At 39.5% G+C, this 13,533-nt stretch overlaps 1 pseudogene; it reads right to left on the reverse strand.

The window, feature by feature from the left end:
• Positions 1-119, reverse strand: LOC148538703 (5S ribosomal RNA; annotated as a pseudogene).
• Positions 120-13,533: the final 13,414 nt, after the last annotated feature.

A 13,533-nucleotide genomic window follows, 5' to 3' on the forward strand; every position in this document is an offset into this window, starting at 1 on the left:
ACACTACAACACCGGGTATTCCCAGGAGGTCTCCCATCCCAGTACTAACCAGGCCCATACATGCTTAGCTTCCAAGATCGGACGAGATTGGGCATATACACAATGGTCTGGTTGTAGGTTCCTTTTAACATACACAACTACCGCCTTGTCTCTTTACAAGAATGGGGCGATCTCATAACTCTCATTAAATCCTTGTGGGGCCATGGTATTCAGCTCGAAGATCCAGAACGGACGGATGCCATGGAAATGAGGAGTGAGGGCGGAAGCCACGTAGACGCCGATCCTTTAACCATCTGCCTCCGTCCAGACTCAGAAGAGGGCGGATGTTGTCATAGAGGGTGGAGATCTTTGGGTGGAAGTACCGCTTAGTACTATGCTAAGTTTCACTTTATATCAAAGTGATCCGGATGTTTCTGGAACTTTATTTGTGTCATAAACAATTAACTTAATTCATAGGAGCATTTTGAAAGTCTCCTTTGCTTAATCCTTCCGATAGACCGGATATGAGGTCACCAATTGTAATGAAGATGACTAATTGGTTCTGTTTTAACCTGGTATAAATATGGACTCATGCATGCTAGCTAATATCCCTTGATAAAGTCCCATTGGATGAAACGCGTTGGGGAAGCTGCACTCTTGCCTTTAAATCCATTAAGATAAGCACCTTTGAATTCATTGCTGTTTTTAAACTATATTCTCTGTTCATCTGATTTTAATATATACTATTGGGCTTGTCCAATCTATACCATTATGCATTTGCACTTTATTCCAACACTGTGGTGTTGAGATCTGTTGTTACGCTGTCAAGCTATTATGCGGTTTTTTGCCCATTCACTTTATAACATTGTGCGTTTTTATTATATGTATTTATGTTAGTATGTCTATATGTATTTTTGATTAAATTTCTTTATATTTATTGCACTGTGCACTTTCTAAGTGATGCCTGTCGCTGTTATCATTCGCCATATTCACATTTATTGTTTGGGATCTGCCCCAATCCTCTTCACTTGATTTCAGCTGACACCTCCTGGTAGCGCGTCCTTTTATGCATTTGTTTCACCACAACTGATCACTACAGTATTAATATCATACTTTTATATCTTATTTATTTATTTACTGTTGTTGGTCGGCGCCATAGTCATCACACTTATTCTATATATATATATATATATATATATATATTATTCACTATATATGTAAAAGAAGTTTGTTTGTTTGTCAGCGAATATCTTCCACAGCTCTCAAGGTAATGCTAGCAAATCTTACATAGTTATTTAGTATAAAAAAGTAAGTTATTAGACCACATAGCGGCAAAGCGACAGAGCGACAAATCTTGTATATAAAATTAATTGGTCTGTTTGTTTATTTGTTTGTTTGTCTGTCCGGTTATGCAATCAGATACCCTTGCACGACTGGGATGAAAGCAACGTGAGGTGGACCAGTTGGAACCTGGCCAGGTTTTAGGGGAGTAAGACTCCCAGTCAGACCTCCCATTGTGGTACACTGGGCAGAATTTTGAATCGGGGAGCCTGTTCTGAGCTTTTCACTGAACAGATTTGGATGTAGACTTCACAAAGTGCTAACATTGAAACATAGAATTTGACAGCAGAGCAGAACCACTTGGCCCATCTACTCTGCCCCATTTTTAAACATATTGTTACCTCAACCCTAATTGATCCTTACTTCTTCTGAAGGATATACTTATGTATATCCCATGCATGTTTAAATTGCTCTACTGTCTTAGCCTCTACCACCTCTAATGAGAGGCTATTCCACTTGTCCACTACCCTTTCTGTGAAGTAATTTATCCTCAAATTTCCCCTGAAACTACCACCCTCCAGTTTCAGAACGTGTCCTCTTGTTCTAATACTTCTCTTTGTTTGAACAATGTCTCCTTCCTTTACCTTGTTACAACCCTTTATATATTTGAACGTTTCTATTATGTCCCACCTTTCCCTTCTCTGCTCCAAACTATACATACTGTATTAAGATCTTTTAGTCTTTCCTGGTACATTTTGTGGTGTAGACCTTGTACCATTTTAGTTGCCCTTCTTTGAACAGTCTCTAATATATTTATATCCTTTGGGAGATATGGCCTCCAGAACTGAAGACAGTATTCGAGATGAGGACATACCAATGACTTATACAGTGGTATTATCACTTCTTTCTTTCTGCTACTGATTCCTCTCCCTATGCAACCAAGCATCTGACTTGCCTTCCTCATTGCTTTGTTACAATGTTTGTTTACCCTTAAGTCACCTGAAATAGTGACTCCTAATGTAGATCCCTTTCCTCTTCAGTAGTTTCCAGTATAGTGCCATTAATACTATAGTTCCCCTTTTGGATTTTTGAGACCCAAGTGCATGATCTTGCATTTTTTGGCATTAAACTGTAGTTGCTACATTCTTGACCATCCCTCTAGTCTACCTAGATCATCAATCATTTGTTTTACCCCTCCTGATGTGTCTACCCTGTTGCATACCTTTGTGTCATCTGCAAAAAGGCATAGTTTCCCTTCAATACCATTTGCAATGTCACAAATAAAGATATTAAAAAGCACTGGTCGAAGTACAGATCCCTATTGTACTCCACTGGTAACATTTCCCTCTTGAGACTGCACTCTGTTTACTATAACTCTCTGTTTCCTATCCTGCAGCCATGATCTTATACATTCAACTATCTTTGTATCAAATCCCATGCTTTCCAGTTTATTTAACAGTCTGCGATGTGGAACAGTGTCAAAAGCCTTACTAAAGTCTAGATAAGCTATATCTATGGCCCCCTTTATATATTTCCTTAGTCACCCAGTCAAAAAAGTCAATAAGATTTGTTTGACATGATCTCCCCCCAGTAAATCCATGCTGTTTGGGGTCTTGCAAATTGCTGGATTTGAGATAATCTATGACTCTTTCTTTTGTTTCCATCAATTTCCCTACTACTGATGTAAGGTTCACTGGTCGGTAGTTCCTTGCCTCTTACTTGCTTCCACTTTTGTGCAGTGGGACAACATTTGCTCTTTTCCAGTCCTCTGGAATTACTCCAGTAGCTAGTGACTGGTTGAATTCTGTTAATGGTGTTACCAGCACCCCTTTAAGCTCTTTTAGTATCCTTGGTTGTATCCCATCTGGCCACATTGATTTATCCACTTTCAGTTTTGAGAGTTCTGTTAGGATCTCCTCCTCTGTAAATGTGCTTGTTCCTACTTCATTTCTCTGATTACACCTGTGACTCAACTGTGGTCCCTTGCCCTCTCTTTCAGTAGTGAATACTGAACAAAAATAATTATTAAGATGATCAGGTATTACATTGTCTCCTTCAACAAGATTTCCTCTTTCTGTCTTTAGTCTTTTATTATTCCACCTTTTGTTTTTCTCCTTTCACTTATATACTTAAAAAAAGTTTTGCCCCCTTTACCCACTGACTGTACCATTTTCTCCTCAGCTTTTGCCTTTGCACATCTGATTACTTTCTTAGCCTCCTTATGTTTTACAAGATAAACCTCTTTGTACTCATTACCGTATATACTCGAGTATAAGCCGAGTTTTTCAGCACATTTTTTGTGCTGAAAAAGCACCCCCTCGGCTTATACTCGAGTCATGCCCGCATGGTACGCTGCTGAGTAACGTACCATGCGGGCCGCGGTGCAGACTGTGTCACTGTGACACAGCCTGCACCGCGTGTGTAGCGCTGACCGGACGGAGTTCGGTCAGCGCTACACACTGCTAAACACACAGCCGCCGGAGCCAGCAGCTATGTGTTTGGTATAATCAGCAGCCGCTGAGAGTCTGTCAGACTCTCAGTGGCTACTGCTGCTCCCACTGCGGGAGCCATCTTCCGGCTCCCGCAGTGGGTAATGGGAGAGACGTCGTCATGACGACATCTCTCCCATTATGCAAAGCGGCGGAGGAGCCTGTAGCAGCGTTGGGGACCAGGAGCGGGGTTACAGGTAAGTGTTTTTTTTTTTTGACATTTCTTTCTACTCGGGGGGCTACTACCGGGGGGTACTACCAGGGGGGGGATATTGCTACTGGGGGCACTACCAGAGGGGGGGATTAATAATGGGGGAACTACCAGGGGGGGATGTTGCTACTGGGGGCACTACCAGGGAGGGGGGGAATACTGGGGGCACTACCAGGGGGGATGTTGCTACTGGGGGCACTACCAGGGGGGGTTAATACTGGGGGCACTACCAGGGGGGGATATTGCTACTGGGGGCACTACCAGGGGGGGGATTAATACTGGGAGCACTACCAGGGGGGGATGTTGCTACTGGGGGCACTACCAGGGGGAGATATTGCTACTGGGGGCACTACCAGGGGGGGATTAATACTGGGGGCACTACCAGGGGGGGATATTGCTACTGGGGCACTACCAGGGGGGTATTACTACTGGGGGCACTACCAGGGGGGATATTACTACTGGGGGCACTACCAGGGGGGGATATTACTACTGGGGGCACTACCAGGGGGGGATTACTACTGGGGGCACTACCAGGGGGGGATTACTACCAGTAGCTGCTGCATTTCCCACCCTAGGCTTATACTCGAGTCAATAAGTTTTCCCAGTTTTTCTTGGTAAAATTAGGTACCTCGGCTTATATTCGGGTCGACTTATACTCAAGTATATACGGTATTTTGTGTCAGCTTGTATTTCCTAAAGGCTGTCTTTTTTGCTTTCACAATACTTGCTACCTCTTTCCAAAACCACGCTGGCTTCCTTTTCCTTGTGGTTTTCCTAACCCTTTTGATATGAAGGACTGTTACCTTTAACATTGCATTATTTAAATTTTCCCACCTCTCCTGCTCTCCTTTCAAGTTCCTCCACTCTGCCAAAGATTCGCTTACACATCTTCCCATCCCTGCAAAATCAACCTTCCTAAAAGCTAACACCTTTGTTTTTGTATGGGGTGAGTCAGTATCTGTCTTTATTCTGAACCATACTGCTTGATGAACACAGGATCCCAGGTTTTCACGCACTTTTACATCAGATATTCTGTCTCCATTTGTAAGTATTAAGTCTAATATTGCATCTTTCTGAGTGGGCTCCCTCACCAATTGCTGGAGGGAGGCTCCCTGCAATGAATTCAGGATGTCCCTACTTCTAGTGGAACTTGACACAAACACCTCCCAGTTTATATTGTGTAGATTAAAATCTCCCATGATTATAACCTCTTCTTTTAATGCCATTTTAGTGATCTCCTGCAGTAGTTTATTGTCCAGTTCCTCTTCCTGACCTGGTGGTCTGTAGATCACCCCAATGCGAACAATCACTTACTCCCCTGTTTCTATAGTCACCCAATGGGACTAATTTTTTTCTTCAATACTATGTATTAACAAAGTATTTATGCTTTCCTTGACATACATTGCTACTACTCCTCCTATTTTTCCCATTGTATCCTTCCTAAATAAAGTATATCCCGGTATAGCTATGTCCCAGTCATGATTTTCATTGCACCGTGACTCTGTAATAGCCACAATATCCAGATCATCCCTTGTCATTATTGCAATTAGTTTGGGGATTTATTTCCAAAGCTCCTAGCATTTACACACATTGCTCTTAGAGTTTATTTGTTTGCCTATATCTCCTGTTCCTAGGTATGTTCATCTTTCTGCCTATGTTTATTTGGTTTTGTTCTGAATTATCTTCTGTTGCTGTGGATATGCTTCCTGTTTCATTTTCCAGCAGACATAATACCTCTTGGTTGGGTGAGCAGATTTTTTTTTTTCTTGTTTGGTTCACTGGCCCCCTCTAGTTCACATATTTTTATTTTAGAGGATCATCATCTGTTTATACCTAACAGTGTGATATTATTGTTTTTTTCCCCATGCTTATCAACTTAACCAAGTTCATAACCAATTCTAATCAGGACTGAGCCTCAAAGGACACTACAGACCCCAAAGTCTGTTTAAATACATTCAAAGCCCTGTGTTTTCTCCAGATTGATTCATAACTCATTACAGATATTATTATAAAGAATGAATCCACAATTATAGGGGAAGTTTATACCAGTATTGTTAATAATTAGTACTTTATTGTCACCTGATTCAAGCATTGTGGTGATTCAAACAACCAACGATTTTTAGCTACATTGTTTATTATTGTATGACTGATCAAAATTGATTGGTTACTTATTATCATACACTGTATCTTTTAATATGTGTTTCATTGGTCAATGATGTTGATGTATACTGTTTTTCATTTTAAATTTTTTACAATTAAATAGATTTTTTAGTCCACTGACACAGCTAATTTTATTAGTTTATTCAACAATCATCATTCTTTTAGATAGGTTTCTGGTTTACCTCAGCACTTTTATAATTTTTTCCAAACATTGTCTCAGATGTAAGTGGTATCGGAAATATGTGTTACTGTTTGTGTATAATAACGCACCTTTTTCTGTATTCTAACTCCCCTGCTTCTGATTCAAACTCTCAATCCACTTAAGTATTAAGTATTCAAGCTTCACTTTAGTCTGCAAGCTTCTCTCAACGGGCAGGGATCCCAGAAAACATGCTAAGGGAGTGAAGTAACCCTAAAGCTGCATACACAAGCAACGATTTTTTGAACAATTATCGTTAAACGATATAGTTTAACAATAATCGTTTGAAAAAATCATTCACTTTCTGAGTCAAATGATGAACGATTATTGTTCATGCGCATTCACGAATGTAGTTTGTAGTTCAGTCAGAGTTGTCAACTCAACGATTTTCAGTAAAGGAATATTCAAAAATCGTTTGTAGTTCCAAAAAATCGTTCGTTACACTTTAAAAAATCTGACATAAAATCATTCATAAAATCGTTCATAATATCGTTCGTAACAAAATAGTTGTGTGTGTATGCAGCTTTAGGGTTACTCAAATGGCAGATGCCTGCCCGATGTTCACAATGGTAATCCAAAGCTGTATCTTCAGATCACAGAAGCCTGCAGTGGGCATCTTTTTACACAATATGCCTCCTGCAACTTTTGCATATTTTTGCACAGCTGCTGCATACAAGGACATTAACCTCTGAATCAAGCCCAGTGACATCAAAACACAAGAGGACCTCAATCCAATTCAATCAAATGTTTAACTTGCAAAGCAATTCTAATTAGTACAGTTGCCAATGTTAATTTTCTCTTTTTCCATAATCTCTTTTTCTTTTTCCAGTGTTCTCCTGTCAATCCTATTGATTCATTTTTATGTCTTCACAAACAAGTTTGGGAGTGTTGTCAATCAGAAGGGCAAACGTGTGACATCATTGGAGGTAGTAATGACATCATCGGCCATTGGCCAGATCCATAAATAATCAAAAATGAAAAAAAATTGCAAACAGGCTCAACATAAATTAGGCCTCACATATAAATTCACCTGTGCTAGACTGCATTAATCAAACAATTGTATTGAGGTTACAATCCCTATAAGAGAAAGTTTAAAGGATGTAACTTTGGGGTTTCTCATGTGGAGACATAGGAAGTTCCATCCATTAATCTCATATAGAAAACAGTTTTTAATAATATCTGACCTGTGTGTATAGTTAAGAACTTCTGACCCAAAGATTTCCATAGTATGTGCACTTGCTGAGAGGAGGCAGGAACTGACATCAAAGTAATTAACAGTACCCAAGAGGTGGTAGTGCTTATAATAGGTTTTGAATTATTCAATATCTGGCACTGTAATCCCTGCCCCCCACTGAGTGCTGCTAATTACTTGGATGTCAGTTCCTGCTGCCAGTCCACACTAATACACTGAAAACATTCAGAAGTTCCAGCCTATGCCCATGTGAGACGCCCTACACAGCACTGAACTGTTATTAAATGGCATATTTAACCCCTGTTATTAAATTTCTGTGAAATATTCTGGAATTCTTCAAAATTAATAAATATTTTGACACTGCTCATATCAATATTATCAATACTCATTTGACTGCCAGTGACATGTTGCTATAGTACAGTGATTGGTATACATAATTTAGAAACTTCATTAGTATCACAGCAAAGACAAAAAGTACATTCCATTGAATGACTTATGTTTAGAAAAGGACAGATTACATCAATTTGTGTTTCTTCAGCACAATGCTGCAATAAGATGGATTCATTCTGTCAGCGAGTGAAAATCTAATGCATATCTGTTACTAGCACGAGCTTGCCATAGAAACAGATTATGTACAAAGTGTACTGTATGTCTCATATTGTACAAGTCATCACTACTGCATGATTCATTTTATACACTACCACACAATGTGTGAAACAGAAGTTACTTTTTAAGGAAGCTGGATTCTGTCAAAGATAAGAAAATCTATTCTCCCCCCACTAGAAGCAGAAATCAGACAACAGAAGCTGCTGAAGAATGTGTTTTCACTTTTCTACTCTGTAGCTGCTCTTATCTATCTTACTCTACACTTCACCTTTCTCATTAGAGTGATGCCCTGGGGTGGCTCGGCTGAGCTGGTTTGGCGGTGTCCTGCTCCCTGGATTTGAACCCCAGTATGTTAGGGACCTACCATACAGAGGTTACCTGGATATGGTGGGTAGGCCCATAACTCTGCCCATGTTATGCTAAAAACCTCTATTTATTGAAAATTTTTATTGCAAAATGTATTTTTATATACAATATAATTAGTCATTTGGAGTTGTGCACCTGTGATCTGTCTTTTTTTTGTGCCTGCATTAATAGTCTCAACAGGTAGCACCTCCCATTATATATATTCAGGGTGTGCAGTCTAGGACGTTTTCCCATATACTCTAAACAGTGTGCTTCCTTGCACACCTGGAGGCATGAGCCACCTTCAGATGAAAACTGTATGTGAGCAGTTGAAACAGACTGTTGGGCCTCTGCGTTTGTCTGTGTAACCTTTATATTAGATTAATCCCATTTTTTTTGTGGTGAAGTGCAAGTCCTGGAATCTTCTCTGGAAGGAGGTGGTGAGTGTGCATTTTATATATATATATATATATATATATATATATATATTTATATATATATATATATATATATATATATATACATATATAACATTATTACTATGTGGGCTGTGTAATTGCCGAATGAATCAAGACCCTTGAGCAATCGTAAAAGCAAGGACTCTTCCAAGCTAAACTGGAGCATGTGTTGGCTGAGACTCCTAGAAGACGCAATGTGATAAATCCATGTTAGGGCTCCTGCAAAATTGTAAGAAAGTGTTGAGAATGAAGGGCAGATTTTTGTTACTTCATCAGCCTCTGTGCAGTGGGCGTTTTGGAAATAGTGCGATCATGTGAGCACAGTACATCCTCTATTCTTCTCTAAGGGTCTGTCCACTGCCAACCTGATGACTGGTCCTTACTGCTTTAAATAGTATTTTCACACTAAATCCTTTTGGAGAAAGTATATACAAGAGAGGAAGATGGTCTTTAATTCAGCTTCTCCATGTTTCTCTATGCAATATCTTTAGGATATCATCAATGGGATTATATCCTGATGAATCTTAAAGACATTACATGGATAAAATGCTGTTGAATTCCAGGAGGGCACGTTCAGATGAGGATTTTTATATTGATTGAATGTATGGGCATTAACTTTTCCTCTTTTAGTTATGTGGTTTCAAAGAAATGTTTAAATATACTGCACTAGGCTATATATTTTTTCTTCTCAGTGCCATAAATTATGAAGAGTAAGGATGATGATTACCCAATTGGGCAACAGATTAATGAGTAGATGTCATATATCTGGCATGCAGATACATGATGTTATACACAATAGTGTGATTTATCCAAGTAGGCAACAGATAAGCAAGTGTTTGTTATATTTCTGCCATGCAGATACATGGTGTTATACACAGTGGTGTGATTATCTGAGTGGGCAACAGATAAACAAGTGTTTGTCATATTTCTAGTATGCAGACACATGGTATATTTCATAGCGGTGTTTTCTCAAGTGGGTAATAGTTGAGAAAGTGTTTGCTATTTTTCTGGCATGCAGACACAGTTTTTTTTACAGTGGTGGTTTATCCTTTTTTTATACAGTAGTTGTGTGAATTTCCACATGGTGTGCAGTAATTCTCCATATAATAAAGTGACAGAGTTTTTGAGTTTTGAGTATTTCACGATGGTTTGCAGACACCTATATATTATTTGCACAATAAGATTATTTTATTAAAATGTAGCTACACTATAGCATTTTTTCTTTCTTTCATCCTGATGTATAAGGACATATTCGAGGCTACCCAGAGGATTGTCAAAATGGACTTTTAATTGTGTACACTAGGAAACATCTTTTCATGTATAGTTGCAAAGTTATGTACTGATGATTGTCCACACAAAAGTCTGGAAAGCAGCATCCACCCAAATCTAGGATAGAGTATTTATAAACAAGAGGCTTTTATTAACATTTATGCCAACAACTATCGTACAGCTGCACTGTTTCTGGCGGCCATGTGAGGACTGAGCTTCTGCTCTTACATAGGGTTGGTGCAATGTTCGATGTTGCGACCGATGTGCAGATGATGGTATGTCTTAATGCACACAGTGGTGGATTAGCAGTGCAGTCGGTCGGCGTCTCTTTACAAATCCCATAGGTTGCAGTATTAGCATAAAATTGCATTCACGCTGCAGCAAAAGACTCAGTTGCGACTGCAATAGCGTGTACCTCTAAATCAAGCCCATAGTAGTGAGGAGAAACATAGTAGATAGAAATCTCATCAGTTAAAGAAACAATGTAACAAGGAAATGAGAAACCACATGGGCTCATTGATGGTGGACATAAACATTGCGGTAGTCAGTGCTGTAAATGTCAGTGATATTCACCAAATGTGTAGAGTCAGAAGACACATGGTGTCAGTTGTACCGATATGTTTATTTCCTGAGATAACATTATGTTACACAATTCATTGATACAACCCTATTCAGCCTTACAAAAATGTTGACATAAACATTTTTTGAGTAAGGTTAATTTTGAGTAAGCAACTAATACAGGAAAAATATTGCTGTAGAACATACTGCCTGATAGCCTGGGACTCTGATTAATGATCACTGCGTGGCTGTGCCTTGTTGGCCTCCTCCCCAATAGCTCCAGTCTGCTACACCCATGGCACACCCACCTAATGGCAATGATTTCACATATCACATCTGATACGTACATGAAGGCATGAGCAAGGAAAAAGCATAAAAAATCACTGCTGAAGTCATTATTGATTGCAGCTCATGGCGTCTCTCCCAGTGGTCAGATATTATTAGTACAGTGATTGGTTCACTCTTGTTTTTTTTTCCATTTATGACAACCCTTTGCAAAATATACCTGAGAATCAATCCAGGCAGACTGCTTCAGTGCCAGCACAATGCCATCTACCATAAACTCAATGTCTCTTCAATGTATTACATGTTTACTTCATTTCATTTCCTAAAATGAGAAATTTAGCATATGAATTTGTTTGTTTTGCTTAATTTTCTGGATGAACAAGTGTTCTCAGAGCAAGTCTCTTCCTCCCGAACAAAACAGATATGCAGTGTCAGGACTTGGTCCTAAAAAATTTTCAATGAAATTAACACTTGACCCAAGATGAGAAGAATCATAATAAGTTCTGCTGAGTGCTGACAATGCCTACAGCTGTAATGGTAGTACTGTAGGTAAAGACACCTGGATCCATTCATCACATTGTAAAAAGGTGATAGAAGAACAAAAAGAAGGACAAGGCGAGTCATGCCTGCTCCTGATTTCCAGTGACCGATTACTCCTTTACTCATTGGAACACACACTTGTTTGGTCACCACCTAAAGTGGAAAAGAGCATTCTCTTCTACCCGTGAAGATGAAACATATTGTTTTTTTATTACAAGATATGTACATTAGGTCAGAGGCATTTTAAGAGGGGAGAGGGCCCATATGCAGAGTCAGAGTGGGTCCCATCCTCTCTGGCAGTACAGTAGACTCTTCCCTCACCCCTGCCCAGGAATGGCAGCAGACTGTCAATAACTGCCAGTCTGCGTGCAGGATCGCAGACCCATACTGCACATGCACAGTACAGGTCCTGCGCCAGAGCAGAGAGGCTGCAATCAGAGAGGTGCGCTAACCATCAGATTAGCGTATATCTCTTAATCAGCCTCAATGTATTGTATTTATAGAACATACAAAAGCATGTTATACTGTAGCAACCACAACACTTTATATTTTAGAAATATTTGGACAAGAATTATTGTTGCTGTTTGGTTTTGCTGTTTTTCTGTTGATAAGATTATATTCCTAAATAAAAAATGTATACATATTACATATGGCTTTCTTGAAATTATTATGTATTCAGCAAATCATGTTTGTAATTGGGCAGTGTAATACTTGCACATATGTTTTTCTTGATACATATCTTTCCAACACGCCCATCTTAACTACTGGAGAATGAAAACCAGCATCAAAAAAGAATGGCCTACAGAGGAGAGTATACTAGTCACTATTCAGCCCACACAGGCACAAGAACAACAGATACATCAACAGCCAGCAACAAACATGCCCTACACTGGGCAATATGTAAGGGACACTGGATGAATTCTGTAAGCTACAGTCACAATATATGCACAAGAACACAAATAGCAAACACTTAATACTAGACATGTGGATGTTAAACACTAATAATAGCCAGTGTCTACAAATGATGACAGATCAATTATGTTCAGCAATTGCTCAGCTGCAAACAGCTTATAAGCAGCATTTACTTGTAGCCAGCACCTCAGCTTCCAGCAGCCAAACTGAGACCCCACAAACATCAGCAGTTACTACACCACAAGACTGAGTATGAGGACGTAGGGATAACAGAGATAGGTATGTCAAGAGGGTCAGATGTTGAGGAACAGTCCAAAGAACAGAATGAAAAATATATTAATGTGGTATACTGATTTGCAGTTTGTTTGTCATTTACAAACACATGCAAAACATGTATACTTTGAGGCATGATGTACAGTAACATCACTTTAGGCATTATTCTGTATACGTAGTGCTACATTCAACTGTTTTGTACAATTACAAAAAAATAGGAGTGATAGACTAATGCTGGGTACACCCTATACGATGTGTGTACCCAGCTATGCCACGATGCAAAGGCACAATGCATCGCACAGTCTGTACACAGTGCACAATGCAGTGGACGTGTAGTTCCATGCTGCATTTAGCAGATGGGACGATGCGAAGATGACCAGCGGGCATGCGCGATCGGGCATACACACTATGAGTTCTGCACGTTATGTTGTTCCGATCCGTGCCAGAACAATATATTGTGCAAAAGATCGTGTAGTGTGTACCCAGCTTAAGGCCGTCAGGTTACATATTAACACTGGTAGAAGCTCTATAGATTTAAAAAAAAAAAAAATTTCACCAGACCAAATGGTCCCTAGTGCTTTGCAGGTAAAGTATAATTCACATACATGTGAAGTAGTTCCTTTATCAGCCACTCCCTAACCTTCCTTCTGCCTTCTGCCACATTTTCAGATGTTAATGGAAACCCCATTGCTGTATGACACAATATAACAGGTCAGCCCGATCTTGCTGTAGGGTATATCCTAAATTGCCTGATATGAGAGAGAACAAATAGGTTG

This window comes from Taudactylus pleione, unplaced genomic scaffold, assembly GCF_031769625.1.
Source record: "Taudactylus pleione unplaced genomic scaffold, aTauple2 ptg000037l, whole genome shotgun sequence".
Classification (NCBI taxonomy): Eukaryota; Metazoa; Chordata; class Amphibia; order Anura; family Myobatrachidae; genus Taudactylus; species Taudactylus pleione.